This window comes from Hevea brasiliensis, chromosome 17 (assembly GCF_030052815.1).
Source record: "Hevea brasiliensis isolate MT/VB/25A 57/8 chromosome 17, ASM3005281v1, whole genome shotgun sequence".
Lineage (NCBI taxonomy): Eukaryota > Viridiplantae > Streptophyta > Magnoliopsida > Malpighiales > Euphorbiaceae > Hevea > Hevea brasiliensis.
The window spans coordinates 57,183,492-57,196,606 of NC_079509.1; positions in this window are offsets into that span (position 1 = coordinate 57,183,492).

A 13,115-nucleotide genomic window follows, 5' to 3' on the forward strand; every position below is an offset into this window, starting at 1 on the left:
TTTTCAAGGATAAAATGCTTAAATAGGGTTTATTGTGCGCAAACCTGACGTGAGTCGCCTCTAGGCCTTGACTCAGTCTCTTAGAGCTTCCAAGTCTTTTTCAGCTGAAACACACAGTTTTACAGTGTTTCAGTACCATAACTTAGCATAAATCCAAAAATAAATTTCACTTCACTTTTACCTAGCTCTAATGTGCTAAACTCAATGTTCTTAAAATTTTTGTGTTTCGGATTACTATTCACTATACTATTCAAGTCAAATTGTTGAATTTCTAAGGCTTAATAGGTATGGGAATTCCAACTTCACCCACATACCACATTTTGGTCACCATTGGTTTTGGTCATTTTCTCAACATTTAAGTCTTTTAGGCAAAATTGTCAATCTTCAGTTTTTGGTGTCTAGGTTGCACTATTCCATTGGTCACTTTTCTGTTAGAATTTGACAAAACTTCCTTCATAGAAAATGTTCTCTATTGTCTTAAGTTTATTTTCCTTTTTGAATCACTCCAATTGGAGTTTTGTAGCTCAAGTTATACCCAAATTACGGTTACTGTTCATGCTGCAGATTTTGGGTCTGGCAGATTTATTGATCCAAATTCATTCAGTAATTTGTTCAAGTTAAGTCCATAATTTGGTCTAATTTTCTTCATATGAAATGTTCTAATATGTCTTAGGTTTCCATCGGTTCAAGAATCACCTAAATCGGAGTTTTCTAGAGAGAGTTATAGCTATTAAAACTTTACTGCTCATATGGCAAATCTGCAATTCTGCAGATTCAGTGAATCAATTTTGCTCAATAATTTGATTGGGTTAATGGCATAATTTGGGTTTGTGTTCTTCATAAAAGTTTTAGGTCTATATCTCATCTAACCACTGGTAAAATTTCAGGTCATTTAGACCTTCCTAGCTCAAGTTATGACCCAAACACGATTACTGTTCATGTGTATTGTTCATACTGCAGATTTTCAAGTTTGGTCAGTTTGTTCACTAGGTTTTGGTCACTTTTTTAGCATACTTACTAAATGAAAATTGTGTCATTTAGTGCCTATTTTCAGTCCCAATTGGTTCCATACCAATTGGACTTGTAAAATTTCATTTTTGGTCCCTCAAAGTTGACTTTTGGTCATGGTGCATACCCAATCCGAATTTGGCTTTTAATTTAACACTCCTTACACACCTCTTTAGGTCACAATTGACCATTTCTTTCCTTAAACTATGTCAAAGACATCATTTAGCACTTCTTCACATTTTTTGTCTCTAAACCCTAATGTTCAAAACCCTAATTCATGTCATTTGTTGCATTTAGCTAATTAAGCACTTATAAACATGCTCTCTTAACTCAATTAAGCTTCCTAACATGTTTAGCTCAAACAAATTTATACTTTGTAACCAAACCCCAGCTGTCCAAAATTCTATATAATCCCTCAACAAATTTTCTTTCCATTTTAGTTTATTTACAAGCTCAATAAGTTAGAAATGTAAGAATCAAACTCAAATTATCAAATTTGATTACTAACCTTTTATGTAGAATTTCTTTTTCTTCAAAACTTCTTCCTTTCTTTTTCTTTTTGTTGTCAAGCTCTTTCCCAAGTGACTAGAACAAGTTTTTGTGAAGCAAGTATGGGAGAAGTTGAGGTTTAGTGAGGGTTTCAAAGCTTGAAGACAACTTTAATGGAGGAATTTCCATGGAGATGAGAGGGAGAGGGAAAGTGACGTTTTGAAGAAGACCTTTATCTCTTTTTTTTTTTCTTTCTTTTCTTTTTGTTTTTATGTCTTTAGGAAGACCAAAAATCTAATTAAGTAAATATATTAATTATTATTTTTATGGCATCATGCATGAGGTCATGCATGATGTCATCACCTTTTGACTTTTTCATTTTCTTCTTTTTTTATTTATTTTTCTATTAGTTCTTTAATTTAATTCTCGATTCCGAAATTTTCTTTTCTCCGATTTTATTTGACAGTTAGGTCAGGAGTCAGCTCTCGGGGTCAATTGACCAAATTGCCCCTCGCCAGTTCAACCCGGTTTGCAATTAATTCAATATTTCTTTCGGCTCTCTGACCTATTAATTTGACTGGCTTAACAGTTCTTTTTCGTGATTTTCTCTTTTCCACTGTGTTTATAATAGTCCTAAGGACCGCGGCGTCATATTTTACGGTTCGAAATTTGAGTTTAAATCGACTTCGCAGTCGTTCCCGAGAAAGTCACCCATCGCTGTGACTCTCGGCTCGTTTAACTTCTTATGTTCTGTTTTTCTTATTTACACTTAACTAATTGGACATTATTAAGTATTTGTGTTTATGGCTTCTCTAGTTGTCTTAAGTGTGGTTCTATTCTCTTTAATTGTCCGGACCGACTCCGGTCACCGGAACAGTGAAATATATCAGGCTATACAAATGGGGGTGTTACAACCATCATCATCATTATCACTTGAACTTGATAATACAAAAGAAGCACGGTACCACTTTCCTATCCTTAAGCTTAAGGGATGAATTGTGATGGAGCACTATCAACATCTTCCTCTTCCAACCAAGGGTTTTTTGCACCATTAAGCAAAGGAGATTCCCTTTCTTCAAACCAAAGGTTTAGTGGATCTTTCTAGAAAATGAAATTCAAATTAATTGAATTTTTACTTTTTTTCCAACCCTTCATTGCTTTTCTTTGTTATATTCCTCACTTTTAGCCTCATACTATAGTATACAAAGACAAGTGCATTCAACTTTTGGTACTGTAATTTCTTCCTTGTCTTTGTGTGTATAAGAGAAAAAGTGCTCCAATTTCTATCACATTATTTAGCTCAATACTTTAATTGCAATTTTGCGAAGTTCAGTAGCACTTTCATCATAAAGCATCCACTACTTAGCATCATTTAAAACGATAAATTTTATATTTTATTAGCTTGAAAATAACAATATTAGATGAAATTGAAACAAAATATCTATTTACTTAGTAGCCTTATCTAGATTAGTGAACTTAATTGGTTTTTGTGCCAAAACGGTACCAAAACTCTTCATTTTATATCGATAAAGTATTGTCTACACCAACAAAATTATACAGTTATTAACATCAAATGCATAATTGCATATGAACTCCTAACCTAATTAAATGCTAAATTCACTTAGGTTAGGTATGATCTTACTTGGTTCAATGCGAAGCATTGATTCATTAAATCTTTTTCTAGCCTCTAAATAACATTCTTAAGGTCCAACATTATTTCATCATCATTTCCAATGTCACGTGGACAGTATTGGTATCGAGGGTTCAAATACCCTACAAAATCAAACCAAGAAGAAGGATTATAGATGTATTATTCATTCAAGACATAACAAATTTTAAATATTATAATCAATAAATACATCAAATTACTAGTTGCGTTCAAATTATGGTGTAATTGAAAATTCCACTGTACATCAATAATTTTCTAGTAATCTATTTAACTTCTGGAATTTTTCTAAATTGCTAACTTTGCTTTCTCCATTACTTCATATATAAAACCCACTGCTGGCTTTTCATCACCATCTACCAATCTCAAAACTTTGAGCAGCAGCTCTTGAATTGTCATGATTTGTTTGACTTTCTCCTAAAAGTTTCTTTCATCTCTATCCAAGCCAAGAACAATTTTCTTAGCTTCATAATAAGGTCCACTGGTAGCTTGACTATATTTGCTTGTCACCCATTGCTCATATTCAATCATGTTTTTCAACCCCGGCCTACATCAAACAAGACTATCCAATGCAATAAAATTGGTGGCAAATCTAGTGATGCCAAGGCAAATAATATCAAGGCATCAAGTGAATTTTTTTCATATAATTAACTACCCAATTAAGATAGTAAATAAATTGGGTGATAACCTTTGCTTGATCAATCACGTTCTTAATTTTTTTTCCTTTCCTAAAATCTTTTAAAATGAGGTTAATGCAGTGCCCATTGCAAGCTCTCAGATACAAATTGAGAAACTTCTCCATCAATTTATTTCTATCAGATTTTATTGCAGCCTCATTATTAGTCATACTTGCATAACTTTTTTGGGATGAATTTCTTCAACCACATCTTTCATAAACTAGAAGTAATATTCTCCATATTTACGTTCAGCATTTGATGTATCAACTGATTTGTGGGACATTATTCCACAACTTGAATACATATAAAAATTTATAATAGTCATTCGAGTTGAGCCACTCCATCCGTCAAACATAATGGTAACTCCCCTCTCATTCCCAATACTCTCAAATGAGGCAATATATTTTTTCATTTCTTTATGTTCATTTTTAAAATTACTTCTGAAATCTTATAAGCAAAAGGTGGTTAAATATTAGGTCCAACTTCATCAACTGTTCTCAGCAATGGCCTATTCCATGGTGATTGGCTTCTCTACCTCTCCCTCGAATAGTAGCCGATCGACTAAATTGGCGGGAGTATCATGGCTACTACCACCACCTTCATAGCAAGCATTAGCTCTCCTTTTAAAAGCATCTTCATCAAACTGGCATATGATTTCTCACCTTGCCATTTCTAATTCTATATTTTCATCATATCAATATCATCTGACTCCACTTGGTTTATTTTCATTATTTCTTCTTTTAGCTTCCTTACTAAAAGGAGAAATAATGATTTTTGCAATAGTCCCTAATCCTTAGACTTTGCCATTTCTAACTCTATATCTTTATCATATCATTATTATCCAACTCCTCTTAGTTTATTTCCATTATTTCTTCTTCTAGCTCTCTTGCTAGAAGGAGAAATAATGATTTTAATTCTATATAATTTTGCAACAGCCTCTATTCTCTAGACTTTGAAAATGTCGAGAGAAGTTCTTTTAGTAAACCAAGCGATCATATTGGATGGAATTTTATCACCCTTATAGGAAAAAAGAGGGAAATGAAATGCAATTTCTGTGGAATAGAAATAACTAGAGGAATAACTCATTTGAAAAAACACTTAGCCAATATACCAAGTCAAGTTGTTGGTTGTGAAAAAGTTTCAATGTAAGTGAAAAAACATGGCTAGCATGTTGAAGGAATTTGAAGTTGCAAAGAAAGATAAAGCAAAGAGAGCAAGAGAGCTAGAAGAAGTAATTAATGAAAATAAATCAAGTGGAGTGAAATAATGGTGATTTGACAAAAATATGGAGTTAGAAATGGCAAGGCAAGAAAGCATGTGCCAATTTGATGAAGATGCTTTTACCATTATGAGACTTCAAAAGTATATTTGAAAAATGAATACAGGGAAACGAAAAAGTATATTGTCTCATTTAAGAGTATTTGGAACAAGAGGAGAATTACCATTATGTGTGACGATTGGAGCGGCCCAACTCAAATGAGTATTATAAATTTCTTGTGTATTCAAAACATGTAATAGTATTCCACAAATCAGTTGATGTATCAAACGTTGAATGCAAAGATTGAAAATATTACTTCAAGCTTATGAAAGATGTGGTTAAAAATTGGTCCCAATAAAGTTGTGCGAGTAGCAACTGATAATGAGGTTGCAATAAAATCTGGTAGAAAGAACATGATGACAAAGTTTCCCAATTTGTATTGGACATCTTACAGCACACGCTACATTTACCTCATTTTAGAAGATTTTGGGAAGAAGAAAAAAAATAGTAAGAATGTGATTAATCAAGCAAAGGTTATCTCCCAATTTATTTACAATCATAATTGGGAGATTAATTATATGAAGAAATTCATTTGAGGCTGTAGACCCTTATTTTGTTATGAGTATGTGCATTGAGACCATGGGAAACCCGATGATGAAAAATTATATGACTGTGAGATGTAATTGGAGGCATGGAGCTGAATTATTAATTCCGTGGCATGATCTTAAAATAATAATAATAATAATAATAATAATAATAATAATAATAATAATAATAATAATAATAATAATAATAAAGTTTTGGGGAAATTAATCTAATTAAATTTAAATAAAATTTTATTTTATTTAAATTTAATATGGGTAGTTCTCAAATAGATCTAATTAAGTTTAATTAGGCTCCATGGGCCTAAGAAAGCCTAGTTAGGAATTTTAAATGGGACCCATTTAATTATTTTCTGAAAATTAAAATAACAAAATATATCTCACCCAAATTCATCAATCCTAGTTGTTGAAGTTAACTGAACTTTATCACACTAGGACTTCAAACCCTATCACACCTCTTCCTCACTCCCTATTGGTGCCTTCCATTTTCTCCTGTCTTTCTATTGGTTGAAACACCTCACCCATATCCGAGTCTCATTCTAATTCTGCAATCGTAGTTGTTTAAGTTATCTAAACCTTATCACCCTAGGACTCCAAACCTCATCACACCTCTCTCCCAAAACCCTATAAATACCCTACTAGAGAAGGGAAGAAGGGGAGGTGGGGGGAAAGAGGGAGAGAAAATTCAGAGCTATTTAGAGATATTTTAGAGCTATAGGAAATTAGAGATTTTCAAGACTCTTTGAGTTCTTCTTTATTTTTTTCTTTTCTTCAAAAAGATTTTCATACAAGATTTCTAGAATGTCAATTTTTATTATTCTCTTTTCAAGATTCATGCCACACAATATTCTATGTTATTTTTCTTCAATTTATCTTGTATGTTTATATAGATCATTTAATCATGTTTAATTTGAGGGGATAAACAACTCTGCACATATTTAGTTTTCAGTCTCTCATGTTTTTATTATTTTTTGTTATCTTCTGAATCTGTAAAAATTTTAGGAAAATTATATTCCTATTCTTCATGAAATTATATTAATTTTAGGATCAAGAATCACTAAAAAAGCTTTTGTAGTTTGTAAGTTATGGCTATTTGAAGTTAGGGTTCCTCTAAAATTCGATTTGCAGGATATCCGACTTGTGGAGCCCATATCTCCCTTGTTTCTTAATATTTTTGTGTAAATCTAGTGTCTAAAATTAATTACAGAATCTTATGAATCTTTTTCGAATTGGTTTTGCATTCATATCTATTGTGGTTAATGAGTTATGAATTTTACAAAAAAGTAGTATGATTCTGTCACTTAGAAAAGTTACGATTTATGTAGACCATTCGGCTAGAGTTTTGTTTGATTTATAAATTTTATGATCTTGTATGATATGTAGGCTGTCTTCTGTAATTTTTTTATGATTTTTAGACATGTCTAACTATTTTTAAAAAATCAGATTTCTTGCTACCGTTAATCTGCCATAATTTGAAAGTTGTATATTTATGCATATTCTTGTATTTTCTTGAGTTTTAATTGATATTTGATCTATTTTTCTGTGTTATTTTAATTCAAGAAGTGTTATGAAGTGTTTGGATCATGTTAGCAGACTTAGACCATTATGTAGTTGTAACTAATTAGAAATTTTAACCCTTTAGGAGACTAAAGTTAGAATCCAATGTAAATTGTTATTAATATTTTATTTATTTCTTTTATTTTCTTTAGTTTCTTTATTTTTTATTACAAACAAAATTGGTAAGTAGCCCTAAGGTAAGTACCAAAGAGGGCATTTGCGTGGAGCTTATGTGGAGCTAAACGGGAGTAAGCTAGGGATATCATTATCATACTAGAAGAGAATACCCTTTTTGAAGGGTAGCTTGCCCCAATGATAACTGCATTTACCAACAGGTAAGTAGCTCTAAACTCCTCGAATAATCATTGGTATGAAATTGTAATAATAATAGAATTTTTATTTGGTAAATTAAAATTAACTTTGTTTTTAATTTAACCGACTTTTGCATGTAATTAATTTAAATAAATACTTTATAAATTAAAATTAATCATGTTTGTAAATTAAACTAACATTGGCATGTAAAATAAATTTAATTTAATATTTGGTAATTGTAAAATAAATTAGCATATTAGAAATCTTTATTAGGTTGTGATTGTTTGGGCCTTATGTAATATTAGAATAAATTACACATGTACATAATTAACTTAGTTCAATTATTCTTAGGGTAACTTGGTGAAAATTAATTAATTAGGTTAAATAGAAACGTAGTGTTATTTGAAATTGAATTTGTTTGTAAATTAAATTCTCAATAATAAATTAATTTTAGTCATCTGGTAAATATCATTTAAATAATTAGCAACCCCATAGATAGGAATTACTTGTGCATGAAAATTGTGTGTAAACAACAACCCTTTTGTGAATTACTTGCGTGTGTAGGACTAGAATTGCATTTTTTAGGATAAAGTTTAATAAAGGAATAATAAACAAGACTTCTAGAAACATTAGTAGAGGACTGGCACTCGAATTAACGAGGTTAGACCAGGTGTAAGAGGTGCCTAACATCTTCCCCTTATGTACCCACTATCCCGAACCTAGACATTGGGCTATGGTAATGACGGTTGTGGAAACTCTGCAAGAAGTAAGTTGCCATTCATGACCCTCGGAAGAAACACTGAATATGTCCCAGTTATTACCCGGGTGGCGACTCCTATCTATCTATGCCTTCGTGGCATAAATCCTTAGTACCGTGGTAGTGTTATGGGAAGACGGTACTTATCAGTGGTTTGATTCTATTAGGATTGTATGAAGTGCATGTCTAGGAAATGCTGTCTAAGGAGGTGGTACTTAAGTAAGACCATTGTGACTCCATCATCTTTCGTAGGCATTACCTGGTGCATTTTATATAATTCCAATGGATGATATTTCGCCTCACTCCCCCCTCCTACAGAGGCCGTGATATTATTCACCCTGGTATCACTAGATTTGTACCCAATTTTGTTACATTAAAGATTCTTGTTTGATGTAGGTTGGTTGAGAAACATGTTTGAATCTAGGCAATGGGTGGCAAGCAAATATGGTCAAGCTAGCAGTGGACCTTCTTATGAAGTTAAGAAAATTATTCTTGGCTTGGATAGAGATTGAAGGAACTTATGGGAGAAAGCTGAACAAATCATGGTAATTCAAGAGCTGTTGCTCAAAGTTTTGAGATTGGTGGATGGTGATGAAAAGCTAATAATGGGTTTTATATATGAAATAGTGGAGAGAACAAAGTTGACAAATCACAAAAATTTCAAAGGTTATATAGATTACTAGAAAATTATTAGTTCATGGTGAAATTTTCAATTGCACCATGATTTGCACGTAGTTGGTAATTTGATGCATTTATTAATTAGAATATTTAAAATTTATTGTCTTATATGTATAATAAACCTATAATCCTTCTTCTTGGTTTGATTTTGTAGGGTCCTTTTTGAACCTTCAATACCAATATGGTCCACATGACATTGGAAATGATAATGAAATAATATTGAGCCTTAAGAATGTTATTCCAGAGGCTAGAGAATGATTTAATGAATCAATGCCTTGCATTGAACCAAGTAAGATCATACTTAACCTAAGTGAATTTAGTACTTAATCAGGTTAGGATTTCATATCCAATTATGCATTTAATGTTAATAATTATTTAAGTTTGTTGGTGTAGACAATACTTTATCGACATAGAATGAGGAGCTTTGGTATCGCTTTAGTACAAAAACCAATTAAGTTCACTAATCCAGTTATGCATTTGATGTTAATAATTATTTAATTTTATTGGTGTAAACTATACTTTATTGACATAAAATGAAGAGCTTTGGTATCGTTTTAGCATAAAAACTAATTAAGTTCATTTATCTAGGTAAAACTACTAAGTAAATAAATATTATGTTTCAATTTCATCTAATGTTGTTATTTTTTAACCAATAAAGTGTACAATTTGTCGTCTTAAATGCAACTGAGTGGTGGATGCTTTATGATGAAAGTGTTCTTGAACTTCGCAAAACTGCAATTAAAGTATTGAGCTAAACAATTTTGGCCTCTAATTGTGAGAGAAATTGGATCACTTTTTCTCTTATGTATACAAAGACAAGGAACATATACCAAAAGTTGAATACACGTGTCTTTGTACACTATAATATGAGGTTAAAAGTGAGAGATTTAATAAGTAAGAGCAATGAAGAGTTGGAAAAAGTTACAATCCTTTTAATTCGTATTACATTTTTGAGGAAGATGATCCATTAAACCCTTGGTTAGAATAAAGGGAATTTCCTTTCCTTAATGGTGTAGAAAATCCTTGGTTGGAATAGGAAAATATTGATAGTGCTTCATCACAATCCATCCCTCAAGCTTAGGGACAAAAAATTGGTGCTGCATTTCTTTTAATGATGATGGTGGTGGTGAAGTTAGAGGAGGATCAATAGGTGGAGGTGGTGCTGGTGCTAGTAGTTCACAATCACATGAAGATCCATCTACTCAGAGACAAGGTGGTGGAGAGTCTGGTGCCAGTGCTCCATCTCCTACAATGCAGCACACATCTGGTGGTGGTGATGCATCATCATCTCAATCAAAAGGCAAAGGTGTTGCATTTGGGGAGTGTTCTTTTGATTCTGAATCTAAATATGAATGTGGTTATGGTGCAAATATGATGTATGGAGACTCATCAAGTCAAACTACTTCTACTAGTGATTATAGATATGGACAATCTGAATGGGTACACTTAAATCTATAATCTTATAAGCAGCCTCAATATATTCAGATTTCGCTGAGCAATCATTTTCCCAATCCAATGTTAGTGATCCATTTTGGTATGGGTTGCCTTTTCAGCTTCAATCCATCCCAATATTATCAATATCAACAAGCTAATGATCAAAGCCCTCAATCCCAAAATCAAGGTCAAGATAATCAAGAACCTTTTAGAGACTCATTTTGATGGTAATAAGGTTAGTTATTTGCCATCTATTTGGTAATTTTTGTTTTAAATTAATTAACATAATGGTGTATAAAAAAAAAGAATTTAATGTTTTTATTTGGATATATTTATGCTTATTTTGTAGTTGTACATCGTAGTTTTGATTTTATTTTTGAATATGTATATATTTCATGAACTTTGTAATTTTTTCAAAAAATTTGCTTTATAATAAGCCGTTACTATTACGTTATAAGCCCATTTTCGTTATTCGTGAACGCAGCCACAATTTAAAACCATGGTCCTGAGCATGGGAATCCTGTCATGACAATGTGCCTATGCACTTTAATTTTGAAAAGTGAAAGTAAATTTCTAAGGCTGTGTATATGCTTATGTTTATCATTTTCCATTACATAAGTGTCTATTTATTGGCTATGGGATGATTATGTGAGTTGCTTAAAATGATCGGTATTGTTCATTACGTGTGACTAGAAGATCTCTCGACTTTTAGTATCTATTTACTATTCACATTTTCACATTTCACAAAAATAAAATTTTAATGTGGTATCTATTTAATTTTTCATTTATTTTTTCCTCTTTGTACAGAGTTATGTTTTTATTTTCTTGCTCATTAAAGTAGATTTTATAAAAAAAAAAATCTATTTTTTTTTCTAATGTGAATGGGTAGTATTTTCAATTAACTTTTAATATATTTTCTTTTTTTTTAAGATATTATTTCTTTTGTATTTTATTTTCCTAAAATCTCTAAATTATGGTTTTGCATGATATTTTTTAAATGCATGGACAAATTGTTATTTGAAGGTAATAATTGTGATTAATTGCAACCTCTACAAAAAAAAATTTGCATAGCATCCAATAATGTCCAAAAAAATAAGCCATCAATATATTCATTACTCGTGAGGTAAAAGAAAAGAAAATATGAAAGAAAATAAAATATAAAAAAAATTAAAATTATCAGATTTTTTAATACACATTTAAAAGAGATTCTATAGTATATGATGTAACCTTTTCTATTAAATCATATTTTGTTAAACTAATTATGGAGGAATTATAAGATAATTAAATAATAAAATTGAACTTAATATTTTAGGATTTATTAAAATTAATAAAATCATTTAAAATTATATCATAAAAAATAAAATTTTAAATATATTATGCACTAATTTAAAAATAGAGAAGAAAAGAAAAGAATTCTAACACATTATATTCTCCATTTGGCCATATAAATCAAACCACATTTTAAAGGGTATAAAATTCTCCATTTTCTCACATATTACTAATTATTTTATAAATTATTAATTAAATATAAAATACCATTAATCACAAAAGTAATATCTTCATTTATCGGTAAAAAAGATAACTATAATTAAAATAAATATTTTTAACACATAAATAAAACTAAATTTTATAGAATTTATCATAATTTAATTGCTACTTCATGTTTAATTTACCATTTGACATAAGCACATTTACCTGAAATAATGGCAGCCAGGTTATAATTTCTTTTATCATGACTGATTGGAGCCTTGGCAAGGTTGAGTATTTGGTCGGTTTGATTCCGAATTGTATCAAATCAATTAAACTAAATAATTGAATAACTTATTATTACTAATGGAATCAAATCAACTAATGAGTTAAAATTGAATTGAATCAAGCTAAAATTTTCAATTTAGTTCAGTTTCATCTTTAATTATTATAAGAATTAATAGAAATCACCTGGAGATCTAAACCCAAATTGTCTCTAGTAATGATCTTTGGCGAAGGAACTCAAGTGGTCATCAGTTTTGAATAGGAAGCCATGCTTTACTTTAGCTATCTACATTCTAATTTTGGGACTAACTCCATATAAATTCAGTGTCATAATTAAAAGGTACACAGTAAAGCCTCAAAGGACCAAGTGACAGCGGTCGGCAAGGAGATGGCATAGCCTAATCCAGGCCAAGGGAAGTAGGGAAGGGGAAGATGACAATGAGTCAGCGACGCAGGAGTAGGAGCTCGCCTGCAGTAAAGAATAGAAATTGAAGGGAAAAAAAAAATTAGGATATATATATATATATTAAAAAAATTGAGGGAGGTAGACAATCGAGCTAGAAATGGCTTAGGCCCCAGATATTTTTTAAAATATTTTAATATATATAATAATTTTTTTATTAATTAATCTTCATAAATATTTATAAAAAATATTAAATAAGTGTAATTATTTGTTTTATTAATTAGCTTCTTCAAATTTTATGTTGGTCTCTAATAATTTGTAATTTATATATTATGATTTAAATTGAAACATTAAAATTACTTAATTTTCATTAAATAAATATAAAAATTTAATTAAAAATTAATTAATAAGCTTTTATATTTACAAATTAAAATTTAATTGTTATTTAATTAAAATTAAATACAAGCTAATTTAGTAATTTTCTATTACACAATTTAAAATCAAATGAAATTTTTTCTATTT